This window comes from Dermacentor andersoni, chromosome 10 (genome assembly GCF_023375885.2).
Source record: "Dermacentor andersoni chromosome 10, qqDerAnde1_hic_scaffold, whole genome shotgun sequence".
NCBI lineage: Eukaryota > Metazoa > Arthropoda > Arachnida > Ixodida > Ixodidae > Dermacentor > Dermacentor andersoni.
Window position 1 is genome coordinate 126,984,337 of NC_092823.1, and position 21,693 is coordinate 127,006,029.

Genomic DNA, 21,693 nt, shown 5'->3' on the forward strand with positions numbered 1-21,693 from the left:
AACATGCCTCTGGGCATGCGACGCACGCTGTAGCTCAGCTATGGGGGCACCAAGACGAGGGCCTGCAGAAAGACGATGCTCAGGCGAGGCGAAAAGCCCGACAGGATAAGCACATTGCTGTAGCCGTTAGGCTGCTGCAGCGCGGAAGCTCAAGCTGACGCGAATCGACAATGCCGGCAGGATGGTACAGTTCTCGAGGACAAAGCGGCGCGCACCATAAGTACCGTGAGCCGACTCAAGGTGACAGCACCGACAAGAACCCACGCTACAGGAGCAGGAATTGCCAGCGCATCGTGGCTCACATGCCAGTACAGCAGTGCGAGATCAGAAACACAAGTGACAGTGGCGCTTGCCACAAGTGACCATGTCCTACCTACACGCACAGGTTGCGACGGCTACCGCGCATTTTGAAAGGCAGTTCTTCAATAAGCCATTTGGATATACATGCAATGTTTGCGATCGTCTTTGGTTTAGAGCTGAGCTTTCACCTATCCATGTTGCTGACATGCCCCTGATAGCTGCAGAGTTTCCAATCGAAGAGTTGCATTCCTTTCTTTTCTGCTCAACATTATGTGGCACACTACAAAGGTGTATGATACCACCCTCTCCCAAATTGATGCTTACGTTTACCCGGCTATTCCTATTGGGTTAACTCTATTTGGTGAGCCAGCGTTTCATTGCTCCCCATCTACCATTAATGTAAGTTCAACTCCTTATGCAGGTCAGAGGACAGTGTGGCGTCGTAGGACCTATCGCTAATTTTCCTGTCGAAGTCAATACTTTGGTTAAATCATTACCGCGAAACATTCACGAACACCATGTCGTGAATGTTCACATTAAAGAAAAGCTTCTCAACAAGTGACCATACCTCTCTGGCATGGTTGAAAAGTTTCAGTTGAAACCCTGACTCGATGTGTCTGAGTAGGTACTTTGGTATCACTCTTGACGCACTTTCTTTAGACGGTCTTCCCAACAACGCATTCCAATTGCTCGAGGATTCTCCTCACAACTCTACCCCAGTGTCCCGACGTCCACATTCATGTTGATGCATATGTGGCACTTAACGCATTCCAACTGTCCCTGGCGTGGGACGAAGAGCGCTACCAGGCCTTAGCTCCTGCTCAACACAAGCAACCTCTCGGCATACTATATGACGAAGAAGCGGAAGGGTTGTCCTTCTTTCAGATGCACCATAGGATGCCCCAGTGTGTTAAACCAGAATGTCATCCCACATCCTTTATTTATGCCACCAGTGAGATACGTCACAGAGACCGCCGAGGTGTCTCGTCTCGCAACATCTTGTCGTAGCAATGAAAGTGCTCCAATACGGAGTTGGTTGTGGCCTGGGCATCTTGTTTCTCGTCAACGACGACCCCGATAAAATCACACGCCAAACACTTGAAGATGAACGCTTCGTGTGAGATATCATTGACCAAGACATGGGCTTTACAAAGGGTGTTACCAATGCGGTCCACTATTAGCTTCACTATGATATGGCAGCTTGGCAAGTCGACTGTGTTGCTTACCCTGTCGGCGTCAGAGAGGCATTGGCCACGATTACTAACACCATATGAGCGGTTGTGCCATCAAGATCCAGGCCTACAAGTGCACGTGTTGGAAATGGCATCCATCTGCCAAGCACAGCTTGTCATCGGTGACCCCGTTGTGTGTGCCATTTATTTTAACAAGTTCCTATGCATCATCCTAAGCATCCTGTGTAGCCGCACTCACTCGACTTTCAAACCTTGCTGTTTCATAAATTACTCAAAGTGCATTGAATTCAAGCACTTGCCCTTGGCGAAAGTTTCCTCGAACATGCCAGAAACGATCACCCTTGCAACAAACCTTCTGGCCCTTGATACCTCTCTTGCCGCGCCTGTGCACTCTAGTTCTCCAACACACCAAAACCATCTACGAGTGCAGCAACTGTCGCCATTTTGGTGCTCATTTCTGACCCACTTTAGTGCCGTGTGGCATATGGCACTAAAGGAACGCTTCTTGCAGATGCACGCCGCTCTAGAAGGCAGACTACGACAACATTGGCCGATTCCTCCATGACCATGCAGTCACTTCCCAGGAAAAATACATCTGCGTGTTTCACGCTGGCATGATGCACCCAATCTTATTTAACCAACGAACAGTGCTGCAAAAGTGCATCAACATATTCAATCCATAAGTAGCCTCCATGCTCGATTCGAACTTGGACCTCCAGATCTTAGACGCCTACTCGTGTGCTGCGTATGTCGTGAATAAGTCGTCGCGGAGTTATCAAACCTCCACAAAGATGTCTCAGGTATTTTGGTGGACACTTCAAAGAGACCTTACGGCCGGGAGCTTTGGTTACTCGGCGTTAAGATGCTCTAGGCTATTGAGACGAGTGGCCAAGAAGCTGCTTGGACATTCCTCAGACAGGATATGTGCGAGACCAGTATATTTATCATCTACATTGCCACATGCCTTCCGGAAGAGCGATCGCACATTCCCAAAACGCGTGCACTGGAAGCAATTGGTCGCGATGCGACGTCCACGGATGTATGTAAATTGGCATTGTTGACAAAATTTGAAAACCGTCCAGACAATCTGCAAGACATGTGCGTGACAGACTTTGTTGTTCATTACAATGTCCGCACCTGCCAACCAGCAGTCCAGAAGTAAACCAGAAAACTAGCAGCCATTTGTTACCCCTCCTACACTATCGACTTGTAACTCAACTATAAACGAGAAACGGTTCCACGGTTCCTTCCTTCCCGCCAGGAAGTAGATATTTTGACTGGCAATGCTTTCAGCTTATGTACGCTGACAACATGGACGCCTTCCTGCTCAAAAGGACCGAGTACGACAGTAAGTTCCACATCCGCCAGTTGCGTCACATCTGTCTCCAGATGTGCCACGTTCCTTTTGTTGACAAGTAAACAGACGCTGATTTGCTCAGAGCCTCTGCTAATAACTCTGTAGCGGCAAGAGGTCATTGCACAGCCGTCTGCAAGCGTCAATACGTCATGACTGGTGACACCTACAAGGAATTAAAATGACTCACCAAAAAGCAACTGGTCGAAGTTGCTTGTGAAGTCATTCAACGCCTAACGACATAGACTTTCGACCCACTGAAAACTTGCTGACTGGTATTGTCCGTTGTGGCAAGACCTTTGTTCTGCGCCTTATTACGTATGTGTACAACTGCTGCACTAATACTGCCTGCACGCGCATACGTCGTGGGCGCCTCTACAGGTAAGGCTGCGGTAGCGATCGGTGGACTCACAGTGCACACCGATCTCAAGCTCGCTATGTGTGCTGATGGGGGTTTGCGAGGCAGAGATCTAAACCCTTTCCGTACAGCATTCACCGTCAAGTGCATCATTGTGGATGAATGCAACATGATGAGCAGTAACACTCTCGCACGTGTCGACGACCGCCTGCGACAGATCACAGGCAATTGACGACCCTTTCGGTGGCTTGGGCTTCGTGTGTGGTTACTTGTGCCAGCTGCCCCACGTCCGCACCAGCGAGGTGTACAAACGCAGTAAAACGCGCAACATCTTGGCTTTACAACTTGTGCAAGTTCTCCACCCGAGCCACGCCGTATTCTCCGCCTCACTGTCAAAGATCCGCGAATGTCGTGTGCTCGAAAAGATGTTGAGATGCTTCAGGCGTGCTTTGTTTCCAAATACGACGCAAAGTGCTGCTGTCCTCGAGATGTCAGTCTCTTCTACTCCAAGAAGGACGCCAGGGCTGTGATACACACTGGGGTTCGTGTGCCCAGGCCTCAACACACAGCGAGAAAGGCATGGATAACAGACATTGTCTATATCACTTCTATGCCAGAGTGCACAGAGCATTTACATACACACAGAACACAAGAGTACTTACAACACATGAGCCTAGGACAGGCTTCGTGGTTCCATTCTAGTCGCCCGTGTCTACGTGAGAAAACTCGTGGTGAGTGTGAGCCCTCCCCCGACTGATCACTAACTCACGCGCAGAACCACGGCAGTGTCCTCATGGTACTCCGAATGCCCGCAGCCATGTCTAGTGGGGCTGCCACACCCCAGCTCCGGGAGCGAGAGCGAAGAAGACGCTCACCGCTTTGGGCTCGAGGAACGTGACAGGCCCGTTTGCGGCGAGCTTTGCTGGTTCCTGCCAGCGCAGCAGGGCCGGAAGCACTGGCGGCGGCCACGCGTACTGCAGCACTGTTCGGTTTCGGCGGCAGCTCTGCGGTGAGACCACAGGCACGGCCTCCGGTGCGGACCGGTAGCCGGCGGAATCGTTGCCTGGTCCCCGTGAGCCTCGGACGGTTGCCCGAACGGACCGTTAGCCGCGTGTGCATGGGTCGGACTGGTAGCCGTCTCAATTGCTTCTGGAACAGGCCCACCAGTTCGTCGCCACACATGATTGTTCTGTCGAGCCGTCAAATTCCGAACCACAGCGCACGCTCTCTCTCGTGTGCCACCTGCCGCGCAGCACCACGCACTCTTTTTCTGTGTCGCGCTGCTGCCTTGCATTGTATTAATTCCAGTCCACTCGTCACAAAGGCGTACACTAAACACAACGCCGCCCAAGACCTGGATGCTATTCACGAGGCTAATGAAGATGACACCATCATCTGATGTTGCAGTGATGCTGACTGTGTGGTGCGTCGTACCATCCTTAGGAAAGTCGTACGTGCTTACTCTCAACATTTATGTGTCTGACGGCTTGGTTAATAGAGCGGTGGCTGATGTCAAGCATGTGCAGTTCGCCAAAATGTGGAGCCGCAAAAGTCGTTACCTCCACTTTCACTCCGAAGACACTGGTATTGTTGCTCACCTCAAGTTCCAAGTATATTTCTCCAGTCCCTTGTCCTTTCCTTTCCCGTTTCCATCAAACTTCGCTCCGCCACTGTTACCTTGGAAAGAAAAAAAACGTGTCTGACCTGCCGTCGCAAGCTGTTCCCCATGATGCAAGCGACTGCGGTCACTATACATAAACCGCTGGATGAAAACATACAGCGAAGTAATCTACAAATACCACAAGCACCATCCACTGAAACTCGTCTACGTAGTTTGAAGTCGAGCCACCACTCGAGGCGAGAGGCCTCGAGTTCCCGACCGCTTCGACTTCTGTAAGTGCAGTCGTGAGTTCTTTAATGTTAGGTTGGGCTTTGCCGAGAACCCTTCTCAGTGGAAGCTTGGATCATACTGACCAGACGCTCCCACCAGCTGCCCCACCACATTGCGCTGCGAATAGACTTCCAAGTGATACTCTTCTGGCTCAAGTATGCTGTTACGGCCTCTTGGGAAAGCAACTTGAAAAGCTTCTGTCTTTTGACGTCTTCCTAAATGTTCTTGCATTGTCTGAATAAATCATGCGAGGTAGACCCCTTCGCATTACAAAGCGTTGTAAGGACATGAGGAATGCTTCTGAGGTCATGCTGGACGATAGTTCCAGGTGCACTGCTCGTGATGTGGCACATGCGAAGAGCAATATGTAACATTTTGTTTCTCCGGCTTGAGTCACTACAATTAGTGGTCTGGCGAAGCCAACATCAGTGACTTCGAATGGGTTCATTGGCCTTGTGCCATGACGTGCTGTAGGAGCAGCTGGATATGCCAGGGCCGATTCTGAAACGTCTGGACGTATGGCTTCACTAATGTTCTTGCCCGGCAGATCTAATAGTGCTCTCGCAACTGTCACAGGGTGTGTCTCGTGCTTTTGTGTAGTATTTCGTAGTGTGCTCGCATTGTCAATGATGTAGAAAAGTGATGATTGTGCAGGAGGATGACTGGGTGTTTTACCTCCACAGATGTATCAAAGTGCAATAGGTGCCCACCCACCCGCAGGATGCTGTCGGCATCCAAGAACGCGTTGAGGTCTTCGATGCGAGATGTTGTCTTTGCAGCTGTACCTGTTGAAACCGAACTTAAATCTTCGCTGAAGGCTTGCTGCTGTGCATGTCTGATCCAATATTTTTCAGCTTCAGTGATCTCGTTAGCTGCTAGAAAACCAGTGTGCGCTCTGTTTTTGAATCGGCAGTGTTTGATAAATCTCAATATGCATGCCGTGACCCTGGGCAGCTTTTCGATTCTGCTGTAGCTGTCAATGTCCAGAATCGATGTTGACTTCGTCGCACTGGAGATTGCAACGTGAACGGCAGTCATTTCACAGATTATCCTATCGTCGGTGCTGACAGGTTTTGGGGGTTGCAGTGGCCATCTATCTTCTGACTCGCCTAGTCGGTCTGGTCCATGCAGCTACGTACAGTTATACAATAACTTATCCATTGAAGCTCCACGTGTCAGTAGGTCAGCAGGATTTGCCTGTCCTGGACAACACTTACACAAAGAAGGATAGGTTTTCTTCCTGATCTCTTTCTCTCTGTTCCGACACAAATTGCTTCCACTTCGTTGCGTCACCTTTTACGCCATGAGAACGTAATTGTGGAATCTGACCATACTGTACCGTGGATCTCAAAAGTCAGTGAGGTACTTGAGACGTAATTAAATAGCCTTGCTCTGATCAAGGCTCCTAGAAGCTCCAGCCATGGCAGTGTCGCTGTATTGATAGGTGCCACACGTGCTTTTGCGATCAACTCTGGCCTCGTTGAGCAGCTCGGTACGATGTAGAACGCTGCACTGTATGTCGAAGCGCTTGCGTTGCAAAATATGTGAGCCTGTAGCACTCAAGGTGATTTGGTTCCGCTGCCAAGATAACGTGGTATGGAAATATTCTGCAAGACTGGTAGTTGGTCCCCCCATTCATGCCATTTTTTTTTTTTGCAGATCCTGAGGTAGCTGCTCATCCCAGCCTATTCCATGTGTCCACAATTTCTCGAAGATTTTGATGGCAATGGTGAATGGCGCAACAAATCCTGTTGGGTCGAATATCCGTGAAGCTGCTTGAAGAACGAAGTGCTTGGTATTATCTTTTTCTGTCATAAATTCGAGAAGGCCCCTCAAAGACAAAGTGAAAGTATCCGTGGACGGATTTCATGCGATTCCAAGTACCTTCACGCTTGTCTCGTGGAGGGCAGCCAGTTCTTTGCCTGCCGACTGTTCCTCGTGTTCCAATGCGGTAATCAGACAATCTGAGTTGGTCGTCGATTTCCTTAGCGTCATTCCTGCCTCCTGCATAATCTCTTTGGCTTCCCGGCAGATTTGAAGCGCTTCATCTGACTCTGCTCAGACCACTAAATAATCTACGTAGAATGACTCGCTGAGAATTTCAGGGTACTGGCTTTTCTTGAAGGCATACTCTTTGGTGATGGAGTATAGTTGCTGTCAGTAGGAAGTGGCTGCTTGTTGCTCCGAATGGCACTCGCGTCATCCTCCACTCTTGAATCTCCTCTCCGGAGAAACGCAGAAACGCAGTGCTTTTTTTTTTTTTCAAAGCAGAGGAATCGAAAGGTATCTCTATCCTCTGCTATTGAGATTTGAAGGAATGCTTTCTCAATGTCGGGTAGCAGAGCTATATGGTGCGTTCTGAAGCGTAATAGTACCTTCACCAGATCCTGGTCAAGGTTTTCACCCTTTTCGAGGCATTGATTTATTCAGAAGCGCACCCTTTGGCGTGCGAAGCGTCGAAAACTATTGTGACTTTTGTGGTTAGTGCGTGCTCTCGGATCACTTTCCTGTGCGGCATGTAATAAACCTTTGTCGGATCCAGCGGTGTCCCTTCAACAATCTCCGTATGTCCAGTACGCAATTACTCCCGTATGGTGTTGTCATACGTCTCTAAAAGTCCTTGCTTGCTCGACAGTCGAGAGACAAGTTTCAAAAGTCTCGTTATTGCGGCTAGCTTGTTGTCCGAGAGCTCGACCTCCAGGGCAATATTACTTCGTATCTTCTGCCCCTAAAAGTGATGGTTTCTTTTAATTTCATCAGTACAGGACTGAGCCTGCTCATTGTCAATGGCATCTGATATTCGCATGCTCTCAAGTTCCCAAAATGAGCAGAGGAATTTTTTACTCATCTTCAGTACGCATACCGAAGCTGTTATATCTGATGCCATGCAGTTGGTGTTGCCTTGAAACATCCACCCTAACTTAGAGTTGATAGGAATCAGTGTCTCATTGTTCTCGCATCGAGCGACTTCACCTGTGATCACATTCCACATTTGGTTGGAACCGATGAGAACACTTATGCCTGCTTCCTCGACAACGGATTCTGTGACGAGCAGTGAGCTGGTTGTACGTGCCTTGATATCTTGGCACATGTGTGGAATTTCTATCGCTTGCAAGGCAACTTCCATATCTGAGAACTGGATCCGCAGACGGAGCTGCACAACATGCAGCTTCTCCACTGTTCGATTCGAGTTGCTTGCAAACGTATTGAGCACAATGATGGTAGAGCCCACACACTGCAACTTCAGCTGTCGTGATAGCCGTTCTGCAACGAATGTGCGCTGGCTGCTTCCATCTATGACACCTCTGATATATCGACAGGTGACGTCTGCTACTGCCCAAGCTTGGAATGTCTGCAGGAGGATGCTCGTCGATGAATCCTCGATGGTACGCCGGTCTTTCCCTAAAGATGCGCACACAGTCGTGTTTGTGCTTGGATTCTTTGTTAGTATTCTCGCAGTCGTTCTGCCGTTTTACCGTGTCTTCTGGCGTACTTTTTGCAGATCACACACACTTGTCGCATGACGTTCTTCGCAGGTAGAGCAGGTAACCTTGCGTCTATAATCACACGCCCTGTGACCTTTAGTCGTGCATCGAAAGCACCTCATGTGTCCGGAAAAAACCTGCTTCTTTTGCAATAGTGGGAGATGAAGTGTGCAGTCTTCCGTGGAATGTTGACTCGACTTGCAAAACACAGTTCTCAGGTACTTTCATTGTGTTGTTGTGTAGAACTTAAGACGTGAGTTCCGAGTCACGAAAATGGTGAGATTTATTCGGCGCATTCTCACTTCCCGGATTCGCGTACTGGCTTTTCTCTAAGCTCTCCAATTCGATGGACAGGAAATTTAATAGGCGTTCCAGCTCCGTGATAGACGCTGCATTACTGCTATCACTTGTCGCCCGAATGGCGCAAGACTGGTGGTACTCTACCACCATAGCATGTGGTAAAGCCCTGAGCAACAGGTCACACAACATTGTGGAAAAGGACACCTTGCTCACCCCCAGGGTCTCCGGTCCGCAGATGTTGATGACGATCTGGTCGTACAGCTTGCAACGAGCTGTCGGGTCACTTGAACAGACCGAAGGCAAAGTACGAAGCCTGGAGAAGTACTCCTGTTTGAGTCTCTCTCTGTCGCCGAAGCGTTTCTTCAGTATATCGATGGTGTCCTTGTAGCAAGCTTCTGTTTTAGGCAGTGCCACAATAGCTGAGGCTGCGTCGCCTCTTAGGATCAACCTCAGGCAGTTGTCCGTCGCTGTGAGCCTTCCGTTGCGGTGAATCATCTGCTCCAATTTTCCCCAGAAGTCGTTCAATCAACACAAATCAACAGCAAATGGGGCGATTGTAAGCTTGGGTAGCTTGGCTCCAAATAATGACTGCCGATGAAGTCCGGAGCTCCTGTGTTTATGACTTAACGTGGTCTCGCTTGCTAAGCAGCTCACTCATGCCGTTTGTAGTGTTGTCTTCGTATTCCACAACGGTGCTGCATTCTTGGTCAAGCTCTTCATCAACTATGTGGCTCTCTAGCTCCTCGTTGGTCTTGTTCAGCTCATCGTTATTCACCTTGAGACGCCTGTAAATAGTGTTGAGCTGATCTATGGTGACTGTTTCATCGCTGAGAATAGCCCTTGCCTCGTTGATGAGCCTGGTGTTCAGTGATCGTCTCGACGTCCACTTCGATTGCAGCCTCTCCATTATGGTCAGTTCACTCGTAGCTTTCCGTGGTCTCCGGTAGTAGATCCCGGGTCTTCCGCACCACTATCGCTAAGATGGCGTAAGATTTACTGACAAGAAGGGAGGTTCAATGCCTCAGGCATTCTTTTTATTCCGTGCCGTTCAGGTAGCTCCTGGCTGCACGTGCTCGTGTTCACGGGCTCCCTCCAGGAAGGAGGAGATTCTTCTTCAATCCAAGACTGCTGAGATTAATTCGAGTTCACTATTCATATTGCTCCTGAAGCTGCTGGCTTTACTTTGTATACCATTCCAATATGTTACTATCGCATTCATTGCTTTGCCCCTCCGGCGAAACTGTATCTTTTTTTTTCTAATGCCAGTGGTGTTGCCTATGTATTCACTGTTTATGCACAAACAAACGTACACCGACCAGAACTGCCACAATGTTCATGATTGCGAAGTGAGGAGTTGCAGCACTGACTGAAATGACTAACGCTTCATGGAGTAGAATTGTTAGCTCTATTGCCTGCATAACTAATACACTGTGCAGAGAGAGACATCAAGGGGTTATGGAAAAACTGTTCTGGTCTTATAGAACAGCTCTCTTTGGCTTTCAAAATGCAGGCCCAAAATTTTAAGCCTTACAAAGTGAACATGGTAAAAACGAACACATTCTTATAAGATCAAGTCAATGGCCATCCTGTCCATTGGAACAACTCAAGGAAGTTATGCACGGCATTACAGACTATTCACAATGAATTCCGGAACATCTTTTCTGCTTAGAGGTGCCAATATGACCACAGTGCTCGTCGGTAGATTCAGAGGTTCATTTCTGAATAATTTTCGCCAACTATATTTTTCTGTGGTGTCCTTTTCAGTTGTAAAAAAAACTGGTACACAATCGAAACACGTCTGCAGCTTCAGTCATTCCTCAAAGTATGGTGCAGGCAGGCTGATTTCCCACAAGGACAATCTGACAACAGATACCTCAGGAAAAATCTGCGCCTTCGGTGATTGACGCAAATATGTGCGTTTATATTAACATTGGATTTCCGAGGCTGACTCCTCGCCTATTGAAGCAGTAGTTAGGCTGAAGCAGTGCCTGCACTGCATATTTTATTCTGTGCCCGCCGAAGAATACATCTCCATAAAAAGGGTGTGCAATAAGGGCCTTCACGACGAGGGTCTTCGATGGCCTCAACTGGCTGCTCTCATCGACGTCAACGACAGAAGGTGAGCTGCAAGACAATTTAATCTATTCTCCTGATTAAGGAGGCACCCTTTACGAAAATTGATGGCACATTGGAAGAAATGGTATAGGGCATACACAGTGAATGGAAAGTGAAAGAATGGTAGCTGTCGAGTACCTCTTGTTAGAGGAACTCTGAATTTACCAGGGACGTAGACGAAATGCAACAGGCAATTGGTGCCACTCAAGTGCTTAGTCTGTGAAGAGCAGAGGTTGCATATGAACCATACAGCCGAAGGCTGACCTAGTGTCCAGTTTTCCAAATGGAGGACGAGGAAATTTGCTGGAAGTGTTCAAAAGTTCTTTTTTTGGGCTCTATAAGAGTGTTCTAAAAACAATGATGGGAACCTACCTACACAACATGGCCTCCCACAGAGGCGTCTGCATCGGCAGGCATTTGATGAGTTGCGACACCACAGACCTGAACTGATGGAGGATCGACCCTCACGGAAGAAACTGTCTGCGGCTTAGCCATGTACAGTGAAAAGGGAACGTAAAGGTTGAGCAGATGCTCAGTTTATGGACATTCGGGTGTCCACGGCGAGCACAACGAATTCCTGTAGCCTCGGTTTCACATCCATGGCATGCCTGCAGTGACCCGTTGACAGAAAATCGGTCGTTTTTTCCGGTCCTCAGGTTTGCCTTTCCTTTTACTAGCTTTCAGTCGCTCAAGTCTTGTGCTCACCATAGTGTCACTTGCTATCTTTCAGGGAATGAGAGTTAACTGTGTGTTAAATTGGCAAACAAGCTAACTTTGTATTTGGTTATATTGGCTGTGCACAGTTGGCATTGGCCGGCTTTGAAGTATAGAAACCTCATGTCCCATTGTTCGGCCTAGTGGTAATTGGTTGAGACCTACGGAAATCACGTACACCTTTTTTCCTTGAACTGGGCTGAACATTGATTCGAGTATGGCAGTGCACTTTGATACAACAATGTAACACACAGTGAAGAAGCACAAGAGCTGTTACTTGCCTGACAAGCTTGCCTGGTGGCTCTCTCTGAAAAAGTGGGTGCACCGATGACTCCATGTGTCTTCACCTAGAACAAAGGAACATTTGCAAGTGTTCATGTTAGTCACAGTCAAATGACCGACACTATCATCAGAAGTCTACGACATTTAGCAGTTGCAAAACACATAACCAAGACCCTCAGTCCTTAATATGAAGTTGCAAAAAAAATTAATGTTGACCTTTGTGTTGAAATCCGTGATAAACTTCATGAAAAACTGAAAACTTGTTTGATTTGAATACTCCCTTAATTTGGTTACTTGCAATGTTCCATGAACAGTCTACATACCGTGGTACAACTACCACGCCTCAAAAAATTTTGTGAAGTAGAATTCCTAGAATTTATATAGATGTATAAGAAATGAGTGCGATAGCAACCCTTTGGAATGGTATGCAAAGTAAGTCTAGCAGATTCAGGAGTGATATGCAGATGTGCCGCGGTGTAGTCAGAGCTATATGAAGAGATAGACTGGATGACCACAAGGAGGCTTGGCGCAAAGCTGGCATTGAGAAGCGGCTCCCGTGGACAGCATGTGCAGATGCGAAGGGCCATATAGGAACTGCATTGCAGATCCGTGCAGCATTGCTGGTGCGCTGCATATAGAAAACTGAGCAGATGAGATAGCTGTGACTATACGGCACAAAAGAAAACCACACATGTAGGTAGGACTGGAGCAGTGGTCTTGGCTTGACAGCCTGGCGTGGCCGCCATTGGGCACACAGCGGACGGGACTGGGAGCGCAGGCCATGTGCGCAAGGGGGCGCCCATTCGACGACCGTGCTTAGAATTGTACTAATGCAATAACCAGATGACGAACAGTAAGTGGGATATTTTTTGAAGTATGGAAATGAGTTGTATGAAATATAGTATAATGATGTGAACACACGTGAATGTAAGTGGAACACAGTTGACTCATGAACAGCGACAAACGCCTTGTGGTTGGTAGGTAGTGCATTCGGGATGCGACATCCTTTTCAAACATCCAAACAGGTGCTCTTGTCTGTAATAGGCAGTGTGACGTTTATAGTGTGACTACAGTAAGCAGTGTAGTAGGCAGTGTGACTTGTTTGCAGTAGGCAGTGTGACCAAAGAACATGCGAAGCCACTAATTTTCACGTCAAAGCATATTTTTGTTAGTCTCCAGTAATGACAACCGGTGCACAAAGCGCGGAGGTTTTGGAGCAGGAAGGTAGTGACGTCGTTCGGCAAGGTTCATGGTGAGAAGTAGACTGCTGGAACGATTAAGCCCTGATTTTTTAACGCTACAGACATTGTCACAGCTCAACTGGGGCAGCGAGTTGTGTCAGTAGGTTCCGTTAAAGCTGTCATGAAAAGCAACTCCAGAAACTCTGCGATTTTGTGTGTAGGCTAACGCACTTACAACCCGTCAAGTCGATGACAGTGTCTGTCCCCACTTCCGAAAACCGTAGCAGTGTTACCTCGTGGATGACGTGGTCATGCGAGACATCAAAGGCGGGTGCAGGCAACGAGCGTATGTTGATGTTGCATAACGCTAAGGTGTGCGGTGACTGCAGGATGGCAGAGCATTCGGTGATTATTGTACTGAGTGGATGGTTTTGTAATCTATAAAATTCATCCGACAACGGCCGATAGTGGTTTTCTCTTCCGTGGTAGAAGGTGCCGTCATGTTCTGTGTTCATTAACTATACTCCATATGGGCAGTGGTGCCTCGACTTCAAGCTACGTAGACGAGTTTCAGTGGATGGTGCTTGTGGTAATTGTAGACTACCTCGCTTTATGTTCCGCCCTGTGGTTTATGTATAGTCACGGCAGTCGCTTGCATCATGGGGAACAGCTTGCGACGGCAGGTCGGACACGTTTTTTCTTTCCAAGGTGACAGTGGCGGAGCGAAGTTTGATGGAAACGGAAAGGAAAGGACAAGGGACTTGAGAAATATACTTGGAACGTGAGGTGAGCAACAATACCAGTTGTTTGGGAGTGAAAGTGGAGGTAACGACTTTTGCGGCTGCACATTTTGGCGTACTGCACGTGCTTGACATCAGCCACTGCTCTATTAACCAAGCCGTCAGACACGTAAATGTTGAGAATAAGCACGTACGACTTTCCTAAGGATGGTACGACGTGCCACGCAGTCAGCATCACTGCGACATCCGATGATGGTGTCATCTTCATTAGGCTCGTGAATAGCATCCAGGTCTTGGACGGTGTTGTGTTTAGTGTACGCCTTTGTGACGAGTGGACTGGAATTAATACAATGCAAGGCAGCAGCGTGACAAAGAAAAAGAGTGCGTGGTGGTGCGCGGCAGGTGGCACACGAGGAGAGAGCGCACGCTGTGGTTCGGAATTGGACGGCTCGACAGAACAGTCATGTGACGGCGACGACCTGGTGGGGCCTGTTCCAGAAGCAATTGAGACGGCTACCAGTCTGACACGATCGCACAGCCGTGCAGCCCATGCAGACGTGGCTAACGGTCCGTTCGGGCAACCGTCCGAGGCTCACGGGGACCAGGCAACGATTCTGGCGGCTAGCGGCCTGCACCGGTGGCCGTGCCTGTGGTCCCACCGCAGAGCTGCCGCCGAAACCGAACAGTGCTGCAGTACGCGTGGCCGCCGCCAGTGCTTCCGGCCCTGCTGCGCTGGCAGGAACCAGCAGAGCTCGCCGCTAACGGGCCTGTCACGTTCCTCGAGCCCAAAGCGGTGAGCGTCTTCTTCGCTCTCGCTCCCGGTGCTGGGGCGTGGCAGCCCCACTAGAAACGGCTGCGGGCATTCGGAGTACCGTGAGGACACCGCCGTGGTTCTGCACGTGAGTTAGTGATCAGTCGGGGGAGGGCGCACACTCACCACAACAAGTTTTGTCACGTAGACACGGATGACTAGAATAGAACCACGAAGCCTGCCCTAGGCTTATGTGTTGTAAGTAATCTTGTGTTCTGCGTGTATGTAAATGCTCTGTGCACTCTGGCATAGAAGTGATATAGACAATGTCTGTTATCCATGCCTTTCTCGCTGTGTGTTGAGGCCTGGGCACACGAACCCCAGTGTGTATCACAGCCCTGGCATCCTTGTTGGAGTAGAATAGACTGACATCTCGAGGACGGCAGCACTTTGCGTTGTACTTGGAAACAAAGCACGCCTGATGCATCTCAACATCTTTTCGAGCACACGACTTTCGCGGATCTTTGACGGTGAGGCGGAGAATACAGCGTGGCTCGGGCGGAGAACTTGCACAAGTTGTAAAGCCAAGATGTTGCGTGTTTTACTGCGTTTGTACACCTCGCTGGTGCGGACGTGGGGCAGCTGGCACAAGTAACCACACACGATGAAGCCCAAGCCACCGAACGGGTCGTCAATTGCCTGTGATCTGTCGCAGGCGGTCGTCGACACGTGCGAGAGTGTTACTGCTCATCATGTTGCATTCATCCTCAATGACGCACTTGACAGTGAATGCTGTACGGAAGGGGTTTAGATCTCTGTCTCGCAAACCCCCATCAGCACACATAGCGAGCTTGAGATCGGTGTGCACAGTGAGTCCACCTATCGCTACCTCAGCCTTGCCTGTAGAGGCGCCCACGACGTATGCACGTGCAGGCAGTATTAGTGCAGCAGTTGTACACATACGTAATAAGGCACAGAACAAAGGCCTTGCCACAACGGGCAATACCAGTCAGCAAGGTTTCAGTGGGTCGAAAGTCTATGTCCTTAGGCGTTGAATGACTTCGCAAGCAACTTCGACCAGTTCCTCTTTTTGGCGAGTCATTTCAATTCCTTGTAGGTGTCACCAGTCATGATGTATTGATGCGTGCAGACGGCTGTGCAATGACCTCTTGCCGCCATAGAGTTATTAACAGGGGCTCTGAGCAAATCTGCGTCTGTTTACTTGTCAAAAAAAGGAACGTGGCATGGCTGAGTTGCAGTGTGCAATTCTCTATCCCGGCCTTTATCTGTGCACATCTGGAGACAGATGTGACGCAACTGGCAGATGTGGAACTTACTGTCGTACTCGATCATTTTGAGCAGGAAGGCATCCATGTTGTCAGCGTACATAAGCTGAAAGCATTGCCAGTCAAAATATCTACTTCTGGCGGGAAGGAAGGAACCGTGGGACCGTTTCTCGTTTATAGTTGAGTTACAAGTCGATACTGTAGGAGGGGTAACAAATGGCTGCTAGTTTTCAGGTTTACTTCTGTACTGCTGGTTGGCAGGTGCGGACATTGTAATGAACAACAGTCTGTCACGCACATGGCTCGCAGATTGTCTGGAGAGTTTTCATATTCTCTCAACGATGCCAATTTACATACATCCGTGGACGTCGCATCGCGACCAATTGCTTCCAGTGCACGCGTTTTGGGAATGTGCGATCGCTCTTCCGGAAGGCATGTGGCAATGTAGATGATAAATATACTGGTCACGCATATATCCTGTCAGAGGAATGTCCAAGCAGCTTCTTGGCCACTCGTCTCAATAGCCTAGAGCATCTTAACGCCGAGTAACCAAAGCTCCTGGCCGTAAGGTCTCTTTGAAGTGTCCACCAAAATACCTAAGACATCTTTGTGGAGGTTTGATAACTCCGCGACGACTTATTCACGACATACGCAGCACACGAGTAGGCGTCTAAGATCTGGAGGTCCAAGTTCGAATCGAGCATGGAGGCTACTTATGGATTGAATATGTTGATGCACTTTTGCTGCACTGTTCGTTGGTTAAATAAGATTGGGTGCATCATGCCAGCGTGAAACACGCAGATGTATTTTTCCTGGGAAGTGACTGCATGGTCATGGAGGAATCGGCCAATGTTGTCGTAGTCTGCCTTCTAGAGCGGCGTGCATCTGCAAGAAGCGTTCCTTTAGTGCCATATGCCACACGGCACTAAAGTGGGTCAGGAATGAGCACCAAAATGGCGACAGTTGCTGCACTCGTAGATGGTTTTGGTGTGTTGGAGAACTAGAGTGCCCAGGCGCGGCAAGAGAGGTATCAAGGGCCAGAAGGTTTGTTGCAAGGGTGATCGTTTCTGGCATGTTCGAGGAAACTTTCACCAAGGGCAAGTGCTTGAATTCAATGCACTTTGAGTAATCTATGAAACAGCAAGGTTTGAAAGTCGAGTGAGTGCGGCTACACAGGACGCTTAGGATGATGCATAGGAACTTGTTAAAATAAATGGCACACACAACGGGGTCACCGATGACAAGCTGTGCTTGGCAGATGGATGCCATTTCCAACACGTGCACTTGTAGGCCTGGATCTTGATGGCACAACCGCTCATATGGTGTTAGTAATCGTGGCCAATGCCTCTCTGACGCCGACAGGGTAAGCAACACAGTCGACTTGCCAAGCTGCCATATCGTAGTGAAGCTAATAGTGGACCGCATTGGTAACACCCTTTGTAAAGCCCATGTCTTGGTCAATGATATCTCGCACGAAGCGTTCATCTACAAGTGTTTGGCGTGTGATTTTATCGGGGTTGTCGTTGACGAGAAACAAGATGCCCAGGCCACAACCAACTCCGTATTGGAGCACTTTCATTGCTACGACAAGATGTTGCGAGACGAGACACCTCGGCGGTCTCTGCGACGTATCTCACTGGTGGCATAAATAAAGGATGTGGGATGACATTCTGGTTTAACACACTGGGGCATCCTATGGTGCATCTGAAAGAAGGACAACCCTTCCGCTTCTTCGTCATATAGTATGCCGAGAGGCTGCTTGTGTTGAGCAGGAGCTAAGGCCTGGTAGCGCTCTTCGTCCCACGCCAGGGACAGTTGGAATGCATTAAGTGCCACGCATGCATCAACATGAATGTGGACGTCGGGACACTGGGATAGAGTTGTGAGGAGAATCCTCAAGCAATTGAAATGCGTTGTTGTTGGGAAGACCGTCTAAAGAAAGTGCGTCAAGAGTGATACCAAAGTACCTACTCAGACACATCGAGTCAGGGTTTCAAATGAAACTTTTCAACCATGCCAGAGAGGTATGGTCACTTGTTGAGAAGCTTTTCTTTAATGTGAACATTCACGACATGGTGTTCGTGAATGTTGCGCGGTAATGATTTAACCAAAGTATTGACTTCGACAGGAAAATTAGCGATAGGTCCTACGACGCCATACTGTCCTCTGACCTGCATAAGGAGTTGAACTTACATTAATGGTAGATGGGGAGCAATGAAACGCTGGCTCACCAAATAGAGTTAACCCAATAGGAATAGCCAGGTAAACGTAAGCATCAATTTGGGAGAGGGTGGTATCATACACCGTTGTAGTGTGCCACATATAGTTGAGCAGAAAAGAAAGGAATGCAACTCTTCGATTGGAAACTCTGCAGCTATCAGGGGCATGTCAGCAACATGGATAGGTGAAAGCTCAGCTATAAACCAAAGACGATCGCAAACATTGCATGTATATCCAAATGGTTTATTGAAGAACTGCCTTTCAAAATGCGCGGTAGCCGTCGCAACCTGTGCGTGTAGGTAGGACATGGTCACTTGTGGCAAGCGCCACTGTCACTTGTGTTTCTGATCTCGCACTGCTGTACTGGCATGTGAGCCACGATGCGCTGGCAATTCCTGCTCTTGTAGCCTGGGTTCTTGTTGGTGCTGTCACCTTGAGTCGGCTCACGGTACTTATGGTGCGCGCCGCTTTGTCCTCGAGAACTGTACCATCCTGCCGGCATTGTCGATTCGCGTCAGCTTGAGCTTCCGCGCTGCAGCAGCCTAACGGCTACAGCAATGTGCTTATCCTGTCGGGCTTTTCGCCTCGCCTGAGCATCGTCTTTCTGCAGGCCCTCGTCTTGGTGCCCGCATAGCTGAGCTACAGCGTGCGTCGCATGCCCAGAGGCATGTTTGTCCCTGCGTTTGGGCACGTATGTGAACCCGCCTTTTTTCAGTGCGACTAGCGCTTCTCTGAAGATCTTCGGCGGCTGTTTTGTCGATACGTGGGGTCACACAACAGCATGAAGCAGCATGGAATGAATGCACTGCTACGCTGCAGAAATGCTGGCCAACTGGCCGCTACTACTGTGACTAGTATTAGTGGGGTAACACTGGCATAGATGGGTAGGTTCTACAGAGAAGTCCTTCATGCCGCGACTGTGATGAAGATGCGGGGGCACTGCCATGAAAGATGATTTATGAGCGATAGACACAGTGCAGCTCTTGGAATGTCGGGCGATTTCGATCGTGCATTTGCGACCCATTTGGTGCCCTGGCAGTTATGCGTGTTAGAATGGTGGAAGTGCGAAACAGACAAATTCCGGGACGGTGCATTTTGTGTAAGGTAAAATGTAAGCCTGAAGATAGAAGTGTTGTTACGCATAAGCTAGCGATAACGGCTGCCTGCCATGTAGCGCGATAATAAACGCGAAGTCTGGGTGACAACACAGGGCATTCATTATGTGCGCAACATTTGTAGTGTTAGGCGTTATTTCATGTTAAACATGGTACAGCGAATCCAAGAAAGATGCGTAGTTTCGTGAAGACATGGTTAGTAGCATTTCCTACTGCAATACGTCACACTGCTATTGGAGCAGATGCACTTTTCACTGCATCCTAAGGGACAACCTAAGGTAGCGTACTCAGAAGTCATGCAGCTGCCCCTGCAGCTGGTACAACTTAAAGCAGTGCACTGCCGCGGGCGCAGCAACGGGCACGACCACAAATGTTTGTTGCAGTGTGAAAGCAATAAATGCGAACACACTTGCTCACCGACGACTATGCGCGAAGTAAAATGTGCCAGGTATGTATGTCACGCAAGCGCGACTGTAAAGGCGAGCGCGGTATTGGTTTGCCAATGTCTAAATGGATGACACCATCATAGGGTGTACCACACACTTTGAGGTATTACCATGAGCGTGAGACTTATGTAACCACAGACTAACGGTACTAAAGTTTGCCACAGTGCGTGGCCTGTCATTTTGAGCGCTGTGTCGTAGCGCTTTTCGGTGGCTGCTCGTGAGTACGACGACCGCTGCAGTCATGCGATTGTTGCAGGGATGATTGCATATTCAGCCAGGGGCAAAGCACAAAACTGTTTAGTGTGCAATTAGAGGCTTGTGCACATAATGTGTCGCTGAAGGTACGCTTGTGTTTGCCTTGTACGTCAGTGCAGTGGTTCATGTGTTGCCAGGCAGACTTGAGTGTGTGTGTGGAGTTGAACGCGCACATAAAAGGTATTAAAATGTCATTTGCCCAGCACGCTGTCACGTCATAGTGTCTGATGCATTTCGATGTATAGATAAGAGATGTAGTAAAAGAATGGCGAAAGGTAATTTTCATTATTTTGCAGTTAAGATAACTAGTGAGTATCACAGAAAGTTGCAGTTTTTCCTGGAAGATGAAGCATTGATTGCGATAGCAAATTAGACAACAGTTACACAAAGGAAGCTTGAGCAGCGCTACATACATGGTAAACATAGGCATACTAAATTAACAAGCATAGTGTAGCAAACATGAAGACACCACATTCGATGACCACGGACACTGTGAAAGGCTGTTCAGTGGAAACGACAGCAGCAGCAGCTGATACTGTGCTGTCTCTCATTGGAGCACAAACTGAGCGCGGTAGCACAACATCGCATGCACAAACAACTGCACCCTTTAACGGCATCACCGTGTGGACTTGCTGATTATTCAACAGAAATAACCTGGACATAAAAATAACTGGATCGACAACTTGCCACTAGCTCGCCGTGTGTCACTCTCGAAATCTATACATTCTGCGTACCTCTGAAAAGCTGTTAGTTTCTTGCCTGCCTGTAACTAGCTTTCTCTTGGTGTTTCTACCAACTGTCACCCAGTTCCTATATCTCTGTGGTTAAACACTAACATGCACCATGCTTCCTCTTCTTTCCGCTTGCTTGCATCCAGTCAAAGGCAAACTGTTCACTTGCTCCTTTTTTGGTGTATGGCGCTTACGAGCTACTAGCAGCTCCCTAGCTGCTTCCTTGCTGCGAAGCGTGCAGCAAGGAAGTAAGGGCCTTTGTGACGAGGAATTATACATCGGAAGGAGGAAGGAAGTAAGGGCCTTTGTGATGAGGGTCTTCAGTGGCCGGAATTGGCTGCTCTCATCGACGTCAACGAGTGAAGGTGAGCTGCAAGACAGTTTAATTTATTCTTCTCCTGATTAAGGAGGCATCCTTTAGGAGAATTAGATGGCACGCTGGACGAAACTATAGGGCATACAAAGTGAACGGAAAGTGAGAGATTGGTATCTGTAATATCAGTCATTCCTCAGTGTATGCTGCCGACAACCCAATTTCACGGGATGACAACCTGTCCACAGGAACCTCCGGAGAACCGTTCCCCTTTGAGAATTGATGCAGATTTGACTGCTCATGTCCGAACCTGGGATATCCGAACCTGGGATATCCGAGCCCGACTACCCGCCTCTTGGAGCAGCAGTTAGGTCTAAGCTGTGGCTGCCGGACACATCGTCTTTTGGGCCAAGCGAATACATCGCCACGAAAAGCGGCGTTGCAGTAAGGGCCTTCGTAACGAGGGTCTTCAGTGGCCTCAATTGGCTGCTCTCAGCGACGTCGACGAATGAAGGTGAGCTGCAAAAGAATTTATTTATTCTTCTCCTGATTAAGGAGGCATCCTTTAGGAGAATTAGATGGCACGCTGGACGAAACTATAGGGCATACAAAGTGAATGAAAAGTGTGAGATTGGTAGCTGTGATATCAGTCATTCCTCAAAG

At 48.7% G+C, this 21,693-nt stretch overlaps 1 long non-coding RNA gene across 2 annotated transcripts in view; it reads right to left on the reverse strand.

Annotated features, from left to right (window-relative positions):
- The window catches only part of LOC129388052 (uncharacterized), a 226,920-nt gene that overhangs the window by 193,139 nt on the left and 12,088 nt on the right, over positions 1-21,693 (reverse strand). For both annotated transcript variants that reach the window (XR_011890670.1, XR_011890669.1), the window contains exon 3: positions 11,992-12,057. This is a non-coding gene — a long non-coding RNA (uncharacterized lncRNA). The remainder of the gene's footprint in view (positions 1-11,991; positions 12,058-21,693) is intronic.